Source organism: Silene latifolia, chromosome Y, assembly GCF_048544455.1.
Source record: "Silene latifolia isolate original U9 population chromosome Y, ASM4854445v1, whole genome shotgun sequence".
Classification (NCBI taxonomy): Eukaryota; Viridiplantae; Streptophyta; class Magnoliopsida; order Caryophyllales; family Caryophyllaceae; genus Silene; species Silene latifolia.
This window is the reverse complement of record NC_133538.1, coordinates 345,832,217-345,845,393: the sequence shown is the minus strand read 5'-3', so window position 1 is coordinate 345,845,393 and position 13,177 is coordinate 345,832,217. Positions and strand designations below refer to the sequence as shown.

Below are 13,177 nucleotides of genomic sequence, written 5' to 3'. Positions count from 1 at the left end.
GATGTGAATGGTTTGGAGCATGATGACCCTCAGCATATTCAGGAGGCTTTTTTGCAGTACTATAAAAGCTTATTGGGGGAAGCTGTACTCACTACAAAAGTTAATGCTAAAATTATCAGGAAGGGTACTATTTGCAATGCTGCTCACAGTTCTATTCTTCTCAAGCCCATCACTGATGATGAAGTCAAGGCAGATATTTTTTCCATTCCTGACCATAAATCTCCTGGACCAGATGGTTACTCCAGTGCTTTCTATAAAGATTCTTGGAGTATTATTGGTGAAGAGGTATGTCAAGCTGTTAAAGATGTCTTTAAATCTGGTAAGCTTCTTAGACAATTGAATTCCACTATTCTTACACTTATCCCAAAGTGTAAGATGCCTACTCTTGTCACTCAGTTCAGGCCTATTGCATGTTGCAATGTTCTCTACAAGTGTGTATCCAAACTATTATGTAATAGGCTGGCTGAGGTGCTACCTGAGCTGATTAGTTTAAATCAAGGGGGCTTCATCAAAGGTAGAAGTATTATTGAAAACATATTGGTGTGTCAAGACCTTGTTAGGCTATATAATAGACAAGCTTGTTCCCCACGTTGTATGTTTAATATAGATTTGATGAAGGCTTATGACTCAGTTAGTTAGGAGTTTTTAAGTGATTTGGTTACTGCCTTTCACTTCCCTAAACAATTCAGAGATTTAGTAATGGAATGTGTGACTAGTGCTACCTTTTCTATCTCCCTTAATGGGGAAACTTTTGGATTCTTTCCTGGTAAGAGGGGCCTTAGGCAGGGGGATCCTATGTCACCTCTTTTATTTTCTTTGAGCATGGAGTACCTGAGTAGAATTCTGAAGTGTGCTACTGAGAAAATGCATTTTCAGTATCACCCCCTTTGCAAACCACTTAAGCTGACACACTTAATGTTTGCTGATGATTTATTAATGTTTTGTAAGGGGAATGCACACTCTATAATGCTCTTGCTTAGGGCCTATTCTTCTTTTTCTGAAGAATCTGGACTTAAGATGAATGCTCAGAAGTCTAGTGTGTATTTTAATGGAGTCAATACTCAGCTTAAGCATGACATTCTGTCCATCTCTGGGTTTATAGAAGGCTTTCTGCCTTTTAAATACCTTGGGGTGCCCATCACAGCAGGCAGGCTTATGAAGAAAGATTGTGTATTGTTGATTGACAAGATAGTGGCCAGGATCAGAAGTTTAGGAGCTAAACACCTCTCTTATGCTGGCAGACTAGTCTTAGTGTCTTCTGTTCTATCTACAATGCATAGTTATTGGGCAGCTATGTTTGTTCTCCCAAAGAGTGTCCTTAAGAGGTTTGATGATATTTGTAGAAATTTTCTTTGGGAAGGCAGCTCTGAATATGGTAAAGTGCCTTCTGTTGCTTGGCAAAAGGTGTGTGTGCCAAAACATGAGGGGGGTCTTGGTCTTAAGCAATCTCAAGTTTGGAATATTGCATTGGTTGGCAAATTAGTTTGGTGGATTGTTGTGCAACCTGATAGGCTTTGGGTTCAGTGGGTGCATCATGTGTATTTAAAAGGCTCTGCTTGGCTTCAGTATAATCCCCCTCAGATTGTTGCTTTGATGTTGGAGGAAGATCTGTAGTGTCAAGGATACTATCAATGGTGGATTTGTTGAGGGACAGTGGAGTCACAATTCTGGTTTGTACACAGTGAAGGGTTGTTACCAATGGTTAAGGGAGAAGAAGGAGCTGGTGGACTGGCACAAGGCTGTATGGTGCCCTGTTGCTGCCCCAAAACATAATTTTATAGCCTGGCTAGTGGCTCACCAGGCTCTGAAACTGAAAGATAAACTGGTTCTATATGGTGTCTGTGTAGATGATCTCTGTTGTAGTTGTCAATTGTTTCCAGAAACACATCATCATCTGTTTAATAACTGTAAATTCAGTCAAGAACTTCTACTGATTGTTGGCAACTGGTTGGGTACTGATATTAGAGCTAATGGATTCATACTCACCATTGCTCGCAGAAGATGGAGTAATATCAGGAAAAAAGTCACTACAGCAGCTCTTATTGCCTGCTGGTACTTTATATGGATGCAGCGTAATGAAGCAAGGATTCATCAATGCCTCACTAGACCTAGCATTATTGCATGTCAAGTTCAAGAGGTCATTAGAAGTCGTTTTATCTGTTGTAAACCTGTTTGCATTTCTCAAAAAGATGTGCACTGGTTGTCTAAGGTGCACTTAGTTTAATATTTGCACTTAAATATGTGACTTTTGTATACAAAATGATGTGATGTAATTTGCGCTTATTAATGGAAAAGCTTACATTTTAGCAAAAAAAAAATATGGCATAAGGTTTAAAATAGGTATCCCTGCAAACAAAACAACATGTGGCTGACTGGACTTGCCAGAAGCCAGCCAGCCACGGTAATTCCACCCTTGGCCACCACTGCCTAAGCCATCTCATGGCAAACCGTGAGTCCACACCCATGCCATGTTTACTCACACTATACACATTGACAATTATCTGTATTCAATATGGTTTTGGGGTCACTAAATCCGCATATCACTAGACATGTTAATTCTGCTACACATATCACACCAAAATCCAAGAATATGAACTTTCAATTAAGATTACTAGAATTTTCATTCTCAAGTATATAAACCAATTGATAATCCACTTCACCATACAATTCATAAGATCACCCAATTGCAAAACAATTTCCAATACAACTCCCTTATCACACGGTCTTAGACCATTTATACCATCACACAATACTTACCTCACTCCGCATCCTGCAACAAAGTTAGCAATTCTCATCCTAAGGCAAACAATTGACCCTTAAGAATTAATATAAACTTCATTTTAATTACCCCACTCTTCAATCTTTCTCTCAAGGTAACCGGTTCAAAACTGAAAGGGCCAGAAATTTGATGTGAGGGAGCCCATTTTCTCATCCCAAGCCTAGGGGCTCCTAACAGCTTCTATCCGGGTTCATTTTATTAGACACTCCTCCATTCATTGGGTTCATTAGTTTAGGCCTGAGGAACGTTTGCTCTGATAACACTTTGTAACACCCCTCATTTATCTAAGAGCATTAATTAGGCATTCCCTAGATAAAAGAAGTTGTTACCATCTCGGATTGCCCGAGGTAGTGAATAACAAAGTAAAATAGACCACAATACTTTAAATAATATAAATGATTAATGGCCTTATTACAATTTATTTAACCAAACAACTGAAAGAATATTAAATACAATCTCGCAGCGGAAATTAAATAAGTGTATCATATGAATAAACTGTCTAAGTGAGCTAGACAACTAAGTGGTACGTCTGTTGGATTATTTGTCCTCCACAATAGTGCGAGATAATATTATTAAATCTCATTAAGGAATATGCATTGGATATTCATTGGCAATACTAGTCAGCTGATCAACGTATATCGGTAATGGTTGGCCAACTAGGGTTTGACGTTACTGTCGTGAGACGGCGGTGTTCAGCTGATCCTTTTCGGTCACACCTAAAGGAACGAGCCCCAACACAAAAGCTAATTAATTGTATGAGATACAGTTTAAATTAGTCCCTTGATTAAATTGACTAAGTGTTAGTCGATTAAATTGATTTAGAGAGATATCGAGTTGTGAACTCGAGGTGCGGAAATTATTATTTAATTATGCGATAATTGAATAATAAATTATTTGAGACGGGAATTAATGATTAAGCAGTTAATTATTAAATTAGTACTAATTGACTAATGTGATTAGTATTAGTACGTAATATATATGTGTAGCGGTACACGTATATTTACGGAGAGTTTTGGACGAAATTAATCGAGTAGCATTTAAACATAAAACGATGTTTAAATAAAATTTACATGTATTTGTGCGACAAATATAAGAACCAAAATGGACCTGTAAATGAGATATTGGACCGTGTAAATGGAGTGTAGTGGATGATCATAATTGTTTCACTTTGCTTATTTTTCTTCCATAAGTTGTCATATGATCATTATGCATGTCATAATGGATTGGACAAAAATAAGAAAATCACTCCCTCACTCCACCTACTCCCTCCAACCGTGCTCCCACTTCCTACAACACTTTTGTGTTGTTTATTTTTACACACTACTTCATTTGTGCATTTGCATGTGAAATGGTTGTTGGTCTTTTCTCTCTTAAATAATAAAAACCCATAATTTATTAAGATGTTAGTAAACAAAATTATTACTAAGATTGTTAGTAATATTTACATATTATCAAGGGTAATCTTACTTAATATCTAGTTAATATTAGTAAGGTTGTTGGGTAAGTGCTTGGGTGGATTAAGGAAGGAGACCTTCTATTTTGGAGGTTGGTTTTTGGAGGATCTTCCATATTCATATAGCTCAAGAATAAACTAGATAGGTGATCTAGTTTGCGCCCATTTTTACCATCAAAATCTATGTAAGGAAATTGTTTTTCCTTAATCTTTATGTTAATATGCTTTTATATTGCATGCATGTTACATAGATCACTAAATGAACATATTATGAGATAATTTGTTACTAATTAGAGAGTCTAATTAGGATCTATGATCTATCAAGTGGTATCAGAGCTTAGGCTTGTAATTTGCATGTTGATTTTAGGCATATTAATAAATTATGAGATAATTTATAAAAACACAAAAATTGTGTTCGAAGAGGTTTTACCATGAAATTTTTGGGACATGCATATATACTGATCTCAAAAGATTTGTGGTAAAGTTTGGTGATTTATGAAGTTATTTTGCTATTTTTAATGATTTTTGGTAAAAAAAAAACCGAGTCAAAATGCCGTATTTTAGTTAAAAATTGACTAAAAATAGTTAAAAGTTGATTCGGGCCATAGAATTTTTATGGTGTTTCATGCATATTTTCTACTGATTGTATGCAAAAGTTTGAAGGTTGGTTTGAATTTTTGCATGTTTATAGATTTATGAGTTAAAAGTCGATAAAAGCGAAATAAATTAATCATAATTTCGAAACAATTGATTATGCCCTTGTTAAATTTATGTACATTTGAAAATATTATTTAAAATATAAAAGTGAAAATTAAAATTTGATTTCACCTTGTTTTGATGTTTATTGGTTTTAGTGGTTAAAAACCGATAAATATCGATCTTTTTCTTCATATATTTTATCCAAATTTTTTGGGGCAATTTTTCTGATATTTTGGTGTTATTGAGAGTGTTCCAGAATACTCAAAATTTTTTGTTTCAATTTTTGGGTAATTTTTCAATTATTTTGGATTTTACTTAAAATTATGATTTTACCGATTAAATTAGCAAAATATCACCAAATCAAACTAATTATTCATCATAAAATTAGTGAGGACTAATTTTGAGGTCCAAAACAGTTTGGATAATTAGTTTGGACTTAAATAAGATTTAAGAGTTGATTATTGATTTTTACATGTTAAAAAATGATTAAATCCACAAAAACCGAGATGGATACCAACGATTGATTGATAGGGCGATTTTGGCATCTTTTTACAGCATTTTAAGCATATTTATTTAAGTTGAATGAATGATTGTCATTTATTTAAATTATTTATCTTGTTGTTCCTAGTATGGCCTAGTTTAATTTTAATCGTTATTACCCGAAATGAATGGGAATAGCGATTTGTTTGTAATTAAATACGATCTCGTATCATCGGTTTGTAATTAATTAATAGTTTTATTTATTTTATTAATTAATGTATAATAGGAATAGATATGTAATTTAAATTGTAATAGTTATTCTTACCGGCGTTTCCAAAAGACGGATTACATCGAGACGGAGTTTATTTTTGGAAGGTGTTCCAAATCCCACAAGAAGAAGCCACTTTTGGAATGAAGAGGCAAGGGACCAAGGAGTTGGTTTCCGAAATGTAATAGACTAGTTTTTATTAACTAGGTGGCCATACTAGGATTTATTCATATGCTTACTTGTTTGCTTGTTTTATTTTCGCGCATGCCAAAATCGCCATTCACATGCATTTTATCTTCGCGATTGTCAATTCACATCATTTACATTCACCGACTTAGTTCACTTATAGGGAATTTATGACTAAATTGACAAGATCTCTCACATAACTAAAATTGAGATTAGCCTTACCAATTAGTAACACCTATGAATCTCTTGTTCATTAGAGCCACGCTCGCCCAAGCGGGGTGTTCTCTTTTTACCTTGAGTAAGTAGGGTGGTAAGCGGTTATCACACGCCAAAATTGTTTGGACTCAACGGGATATAAGACGGTCTTGTGTTCCGGGGCTAGTAGATGGATTTAAGGAAATTCGTCGACCAAGAGTTCTAGAGGTAGAATTAGTCAACGTGACTTACCGAATTTACACAATTATGGGATGTTTCGCCCAAGCGATGCTCATTTTTGTTTAATATTTGGGTCTTGTAATCATTTATATAATTTAGAGGGAGATCATTATATAAATGTTAAAACTTGTTAAAGTTGTTTCACAAGTAAAATTAAAACATTGAATGTTAATTTTTCCTATTTTTCGTTCATTCTCATAAATGTATGACATCGCGCACTTCATCCTCCTTTCTCTATTTATTGTTATATTTTTTTTTTCATTTTTTTTCATTCTTTCATAGAAAGCGGTTTCTTTGAAGGAATTAATGATTGGTAACATGATTTACCAATTCACCTACATAAGCTTACAACGATTTTTGCGGTTATTATACAACTTAATTAATGTCCATACATATTAAAAAGGGGGTTTCATGTTGCAAACTCATATTACGAGTTTAAAAGGAAGTCACGTTTTATCAAGAGAGTCTTGATTTTGGAAGTGACACCTCCGTCATGATGATGACATATTAGTTTTAATTACTCAAGTGTAATTCAAAAGTTTGCGAAAAGAGTTTTCAAAAACACTTATAATACTCCAATATGATACCGTCAAATGGCTCACTTCGAGAAAGGCCAAATCGATTGTTTATGCGCTAAAGAGTTTAGGCATATGATAACAATTGAACGGTTAGGTAGTCTAATTTCGCAAGAAGTTGAGATTTTGCCACATGTTGCACTCACTTTATCGTAATTCACTCTTACTAAGTGTATAAAATATCACGAAGGACATGAAGAGAGGTCTTCATGAGATTCATTTTTGCTTTATTGAAGCAAAGAGGAATGTGAAAGTGATAGTCCTCGCAAAACCGATCATGAAATATGTGATGATGCTATACAGGAATGTTTGAACTTTGGACGACTATGTATGGAATTTCAATAAGAGCCTGTTACAAACAACATAATGAATATGTCTTAATCAGAAGTTCGACATTTGCACTAATCCACCACAGAGGCTTTCAAATTACAGAAAAATGATGCTGAACTAGTCATCAAACTTACAGTGACACGCAAAGTCACAGAAATTGATTATTAGAGTAGATGTATACCTGAGCTGCAGTATAGGTAAATAGAGAATACATTCCAGCTGCCTTTTCTCTGTAAAAAACTGTTCTCTCAATAGAAACTACAGGTTGAACCGAAGAAGCATTGCTGACACCCAAGAACAAGCAAGCAGAATGAAGAGCTCCCATTATCGTAACTATGCTAATGATTGTGTCCCTTCGGAAAGGAACAAATTTAAAAAGTTAACGCAAATAGACTCTTATCTATAAAATCTCAATGAAAGCACAAAAGTATGGTCGAAAATGCAATTTATATGCACATGTAATATTTGAGTGAGGAAGGTACCTTTTAAAGTCGATGTTCCAAAACATGAAGCAAACAAGTAATGGACATATGGTAGCTAAAAAGAATCTCACAGCATTGTATTGTGGACTTCGCCAGTACACAAGATCTTGTTTCTTAAGGCAAAGCTGAAACTGCGATACAATATCCTGAGAGAATTTGGTATCAAATTGTAGAGGTTGTGTTCCAGGTCGTGGTATACTCAATTCCTCTATTGAAGCTTCTACATTTCTTTAGGTTCATGAATGATTAACATGAAACATATTGGTTATAACTTATAAGCAAACATACCATTGAGTAAAAACTACAATAACCTCTCTGAGGGAAACTCAATAGAAATTACCTGAACTGGTTGAAGTTTCTATAGATGTTTGCGAAGTCATCACCAATTTTCGCTTAAATGGCAGGGGTGGTAACCTCAAGCATCCAAGTGGCGGGATTATAGCCATCAGGTATTGGAGGAACTCCATTTACTCCCTGAGAATCACAAAGTCAGACAAAATTTTCAGCATATTGCTCACATTGTAGGAGCCTTACCCTATGTTATTTCCATATGACGAAAACAAAGAGACCATTTTAAAACAACAGAACCCTGTTCTCAAAATTATTTGGTGCCAGCGGACTTGAATCAATAAAGAGGCCATTTCAAATTTAGCCCAAAAATTGCATCAATGAAAGTATTGAGCAGCCTTTAGATAGAAGGAACAATTTAGTTGAGCCATGGTCAGAAATAGCGTTTGATAGAAATTGATACCACGCCACTTTCAGGTCATAAACCCACTGAACACTAAACTATATAATGGAAAAGGGCCTAAAAATTGAAATAAATATCACCTGAAAGTATTTTATCATGGTGTGTGAATGAAGTCCAAGATTTCCTCCGTAGATCACTCGTCCTCCATGTTTCATAAGCAGTAGCTGTGCACCAAAATATAAGGTAAATTTGTTTTCATTAACAAGATCATCCATTTTAAGACAAAAAGTATTAGATAAACCTCATTAAAAGCTTCAAATATCCATTAACCCCACCCTCACCTGATTAATTGTTTGTGTGCAATCAAAACCATTACGAACGCAAAAATTAGAAAAACATAAACGAAACAAATCCCCCAATTGAAAATAATAGTCGAAACACTACTATTGATAAAGGTACGATCTAATATCATCAGTTATAAAAAGTCAATTATACAAGGCAATTCCTATTTAAAGAACAGCTTAATAAATCGAATAGCAAAATAAACCAATTGATTGATTAGAGAGACTCCACACATTCACAAATCATGGATTAATACACTAACAAATTGTAGAAGAATACATACAATCAAAACAAAAACGATTTAGAAAATGAATGAGAAGTAGAACCGTACCTATGATATGTAATAGAAAGACCTGCTTTCTATTACAAATTGTAGAAAAATGAATTGAAATTTGCTTTTGCGAGACCTGCTTCTTCCGCTGCTTTCCTAGCGTACTTCTCCATCTTTCTGTTTGGGTCGACACTAATAACATGAACACCATCATCACTGGCATAGTATTTGAGATTAGGACCAGTTCCAATCCTGATTTCCAATATTTTATTGGCTTGACCCTTCAATTGACTGAAGAGGTCACGCTTGTATCTGCCAATCTTACCAGGTTACAGAAGTTATGATGGAGCCTCATACAAAAAAATTCATACAGGAACGAAGCATTAAATGAAAAGGTTCTCTAGTTTAATATGACTGGCCTCAGATTCATATCCTTTCATGCTATTGTTCATGACTGAGGTGAATAATTCCTCATACCAATCTAAATCGAAAAAATATCGATTTTACTTCAATTTAAATCTAAAAATTTATTGTAATCAACTATATATTAACAACAAAAGAATTCGCAAGATTCTAATCAATTGATCAAACAATTTCAAAATTGAAAAGGAGGATAATGAAGATAACCTCGAGTGGTTGTTGAAAGAAGCGGTATATTGAATCTCACATCGACAGATGCAGCTGGTCACGCGAGAACGATTACTAGCAATCATAACGGCAAAAATTCGATTCAGTTATTGCTAGTAATCGATTATTGTTGAGAGATTTTGGATTATTGTTAAGAGATTTTTTCAGTTATTATTTAGGGTTTTGTTCAACGGTTTGTAGAAAATAGGAGATGAAGATGACAACAAATGTGTTTTGGCGGAATCTCCTAAGCGCGTTGGAATTTTGGTGAAATTTTCAATTTTTAATAATTGCGCTGAAATAAACATCGAGTATACATGATTATGTGGTCCACGCTCTATTAAAGCATCAATAGTCAAGCTCACATATACAAGGGATTTGTAGTAGCGACACTAAGTGCCTTATCAGTACCACCTAATACATGTGAATGCTACCATCTCGGTTACCCGAGGCAATGTATATCAAATAGACAATAAAGAAACGTACTTTATTAAGTAAATTTAAAGCGATACATGTCCAATACCAAAACAGTTAAATAAAATATAACTGTTCCAAATGCCAAACCAACTATGTAAATAAATGTTTATGACACAGCGGAAGACTTCTAGACATCACGTGGCAACTCAACCCAGCTATCCCATGCGCATCCATCTCATACATGTTCAATAACTGCTCACCACCCCCGAATGGATCACCATAGTTTTCAAAACATTTAAACGGGGTCAGTTACTGATTACACAAAAACAATACAATAGAAACAATACACAATCATCCAATCTCCATCATAACTCCACACACCTGACTAGACCCTAAAGTGTGTAGTCCTGCCAGAATACCCATCTCAACAAGTATTCCACACCGCCAGTGGGAACCGCAGCCGTTCCCACCTAAGCCCCGCTCATCTCATCTGAGCAATAACCCATGTTCCTAAATGTGCACATCCCCTCTATGGCAGGTTCCATAGAGGGCGAATCAAGGGCATGAAGCCACTATCGCAAGTGACTCCACTCAGCCGAGGACGCACCTCGAGTACCATAGACAAACAATCACAACCAACTACATTATACAACAACAGTCACTAATTACCCATTCCAATACGATATGAATCAACAACAATAAACAACCATCAACAACATTATGTAATCAATAACTGAGTAGGGAAACCCTACCTGGAATAAGCAACCACAACACCATCACAAGCAGCTAATCAGTAATGCTCCTCTACGAAACCTCCTCTTATAATAACATATACATACAATTACCATCTAAACAACATAATACTCGCAAAACCCCCAATTATACCCAATTAGGGTTTTGAACAAACTCAACGAAACAATATAAAAATTATACAAGAATCTTACCCTTGATACGACGAACTCAACGACGTAAAGAATACGACGATCCGACAACCTTAGCCTTTGGGATTTGATAATAACGCGAAGAATGAAACAACGTACTCTTTTCTCTCTTTGAAAGGTTTTTAGAAAAGTGAAAAGTAATTAAGAAAGATGATGGAACCCTTAAATACCAATCACGCGTTATTAACAAAACCTGGCTAAAATAACCCGTAATTCCAACTTACTCGATCGCGTAGGTGACTTACTAGATCGAGTGTCACACGTACTCGATCGAGTACCCATCAGGCAAACTACTGTTTCGTATAAAAACATACTTACTCGACAGAGTAAGCCCCCACTTGATAGAGTACCCATTGATAAGCCAATAATTATATATGTTTTTATCCCATATCCGTATATTGTTAGTATCGTCTTTCGCATTATTTGAGCTAAATTATTATATATTCGTTAATTCGAGATTTAATTACTCTTATTATTATTTTAAATGCAAATGAGCTTATTTAGTGTGTTTTGGTATAGCAGATTACAAGACGGAAGAGAATGGGCTGAATGACGCGCTTAATGGATCAAAAGTATGACGCAAGTATGTGTAAAACGGACCAAGGAACAAAATAAAAAGCGAAACAAAGCAAATAAAGAAGCACGCAAGGAGGCACGTACGTAATCTTTAACCAATAACGCAAGATTCGCGGCCCATCAAATAAAACGGACAGATCACAAGCATATGGACCGGTGAAGTATAAAATAGATCATGAAGAAAGCAGAGAAGCATTGAGCCCAACTTGTACACATGGGTCTTAGTCCAAATGAATAAAAGCAAAAGTAAAGAAGCAGTAGAATAAGAACATAAGACGGAGGCTACTGGAACAACGCAAAGCAACCAAATGAAGATGAAAATTCAACTCCGTCTTGGATTCTCGAATTCGATCTCTTCCCATATTTTAATCACAAAATCTATCTTATATCTCACAAAACTTGATCCCTAATCGAGTATAAATACCCGATTCCTTGGTCAGAGCAGAAGGCGAAGGAGGCAGAGCCGAATACCCAAATATTTTAGAGTAATTGAGCGGAACTCAGTGACGATTTGAGACCTAATTGGGTCGTGAGAGCAGTAGGAGACCGTACTCGGGTGGAGTCTTAGCACACGGTCGAGTAAGGCCGAGTTTGGGGCGGATCCTGAGGTGCGACAATCCGAAGTTCCGACTACAAATTCTGGGCAGTAATTAAGTTCTCTCTACCTCTCTAGTATTCAATTTATGGTTTATTTTCGTTGATTAATTTTAGTATTGAAACCGTTGTTGTTTAATTGTTAATCGTTCAGTAATTTGTATCCCAAGCTTTACTTGACAGTTGCAATTTTCAGTGGTAATTTGTTATCTTATTATGATTGGAATTGTATACTTCTGCTATTTGTGTGATTCTGGCTTAGTTCGAGTTGCATAATACGAGTAGCAGCTAGTTTAGATTAATCTCTGCAATTGGGGTTTAGTTTAAGTTAGGAGTAAAATTTGGTCGATTAATCTTTAGGTAGTGACGACACTGAAGGGATTAATTGGGTTAATGACGTCTTCTTGGTTCGATAATGCTTCTAATACAGTCTTTAGTAAGGCACGACAAACTTACATCGGTCGGTTAGTTAAGAATCGGTCTAGGCTTAGTTCAGGTCGGTTGTAATTTAAGAGAAGATAGGGAGTCCTTGTTATCTTGGATTCCGCAATTAATCTATAAATATACTTAAGATTTGACGTAAACAATAATCTGTTGACAAGCTAAAATTACCATAAGAATATGAGCTTAATGGGGTATTTAACTTCGCGTCTAGCTTTAGTATTTAGTCCTTTAAGTTTAGTTCAAAACTACAAACTAACTCCCCCCTAATCGTAAATAATGTTTATAGCCGTAAATATGTAAATAAATGGTATATATGTAAGTTAGTGAATAAAAGTACTCAATAGTTAATTAGTTTTCCAGTCTCTCCGTGGGATCGACCCTACTTATCCTTTACTATGTTTATATTTTTGAGGTTAAGATAGGTTTATAAATTATTAATTTGTATGCGCAAACGACACGTATCACCCATAGACATAGAAAACAGTAGTATTAGAGTCTTCCCTCCTTAAAAAGAATTTCGTCCCCGAAGTTCAACTCATAAACAAAAACAAAACATACTAACTCAAAACACGACACAACAACACAAC

General features: G+C 35.4%; 1 long non-coding RNA gene across 1 annotated transcript; it reads right to left on the bottom strand.

Moving 5' to 3' along the window:
- Window positions 1–7,432: 7,432 nt before the first annotated feature.
- LOC141633607 (uncharacterized) lies at window positions 7,433–8,150 on the bottom strand. Its single transcript, XR_012538393.1, has 3 exons — window positions 8,028–8,150; window positions 7,688–7,833; window positions 7,433–7,558 (listed from the first exon to the last, which is right to left on the bottom strand). It is a non-coding gene; the product is annotated as an uncharacterized LOC141633607 (long non-coding RNA).
- Window positions 8,151–13,177: the final 5,027 nt, after the last annotated feature.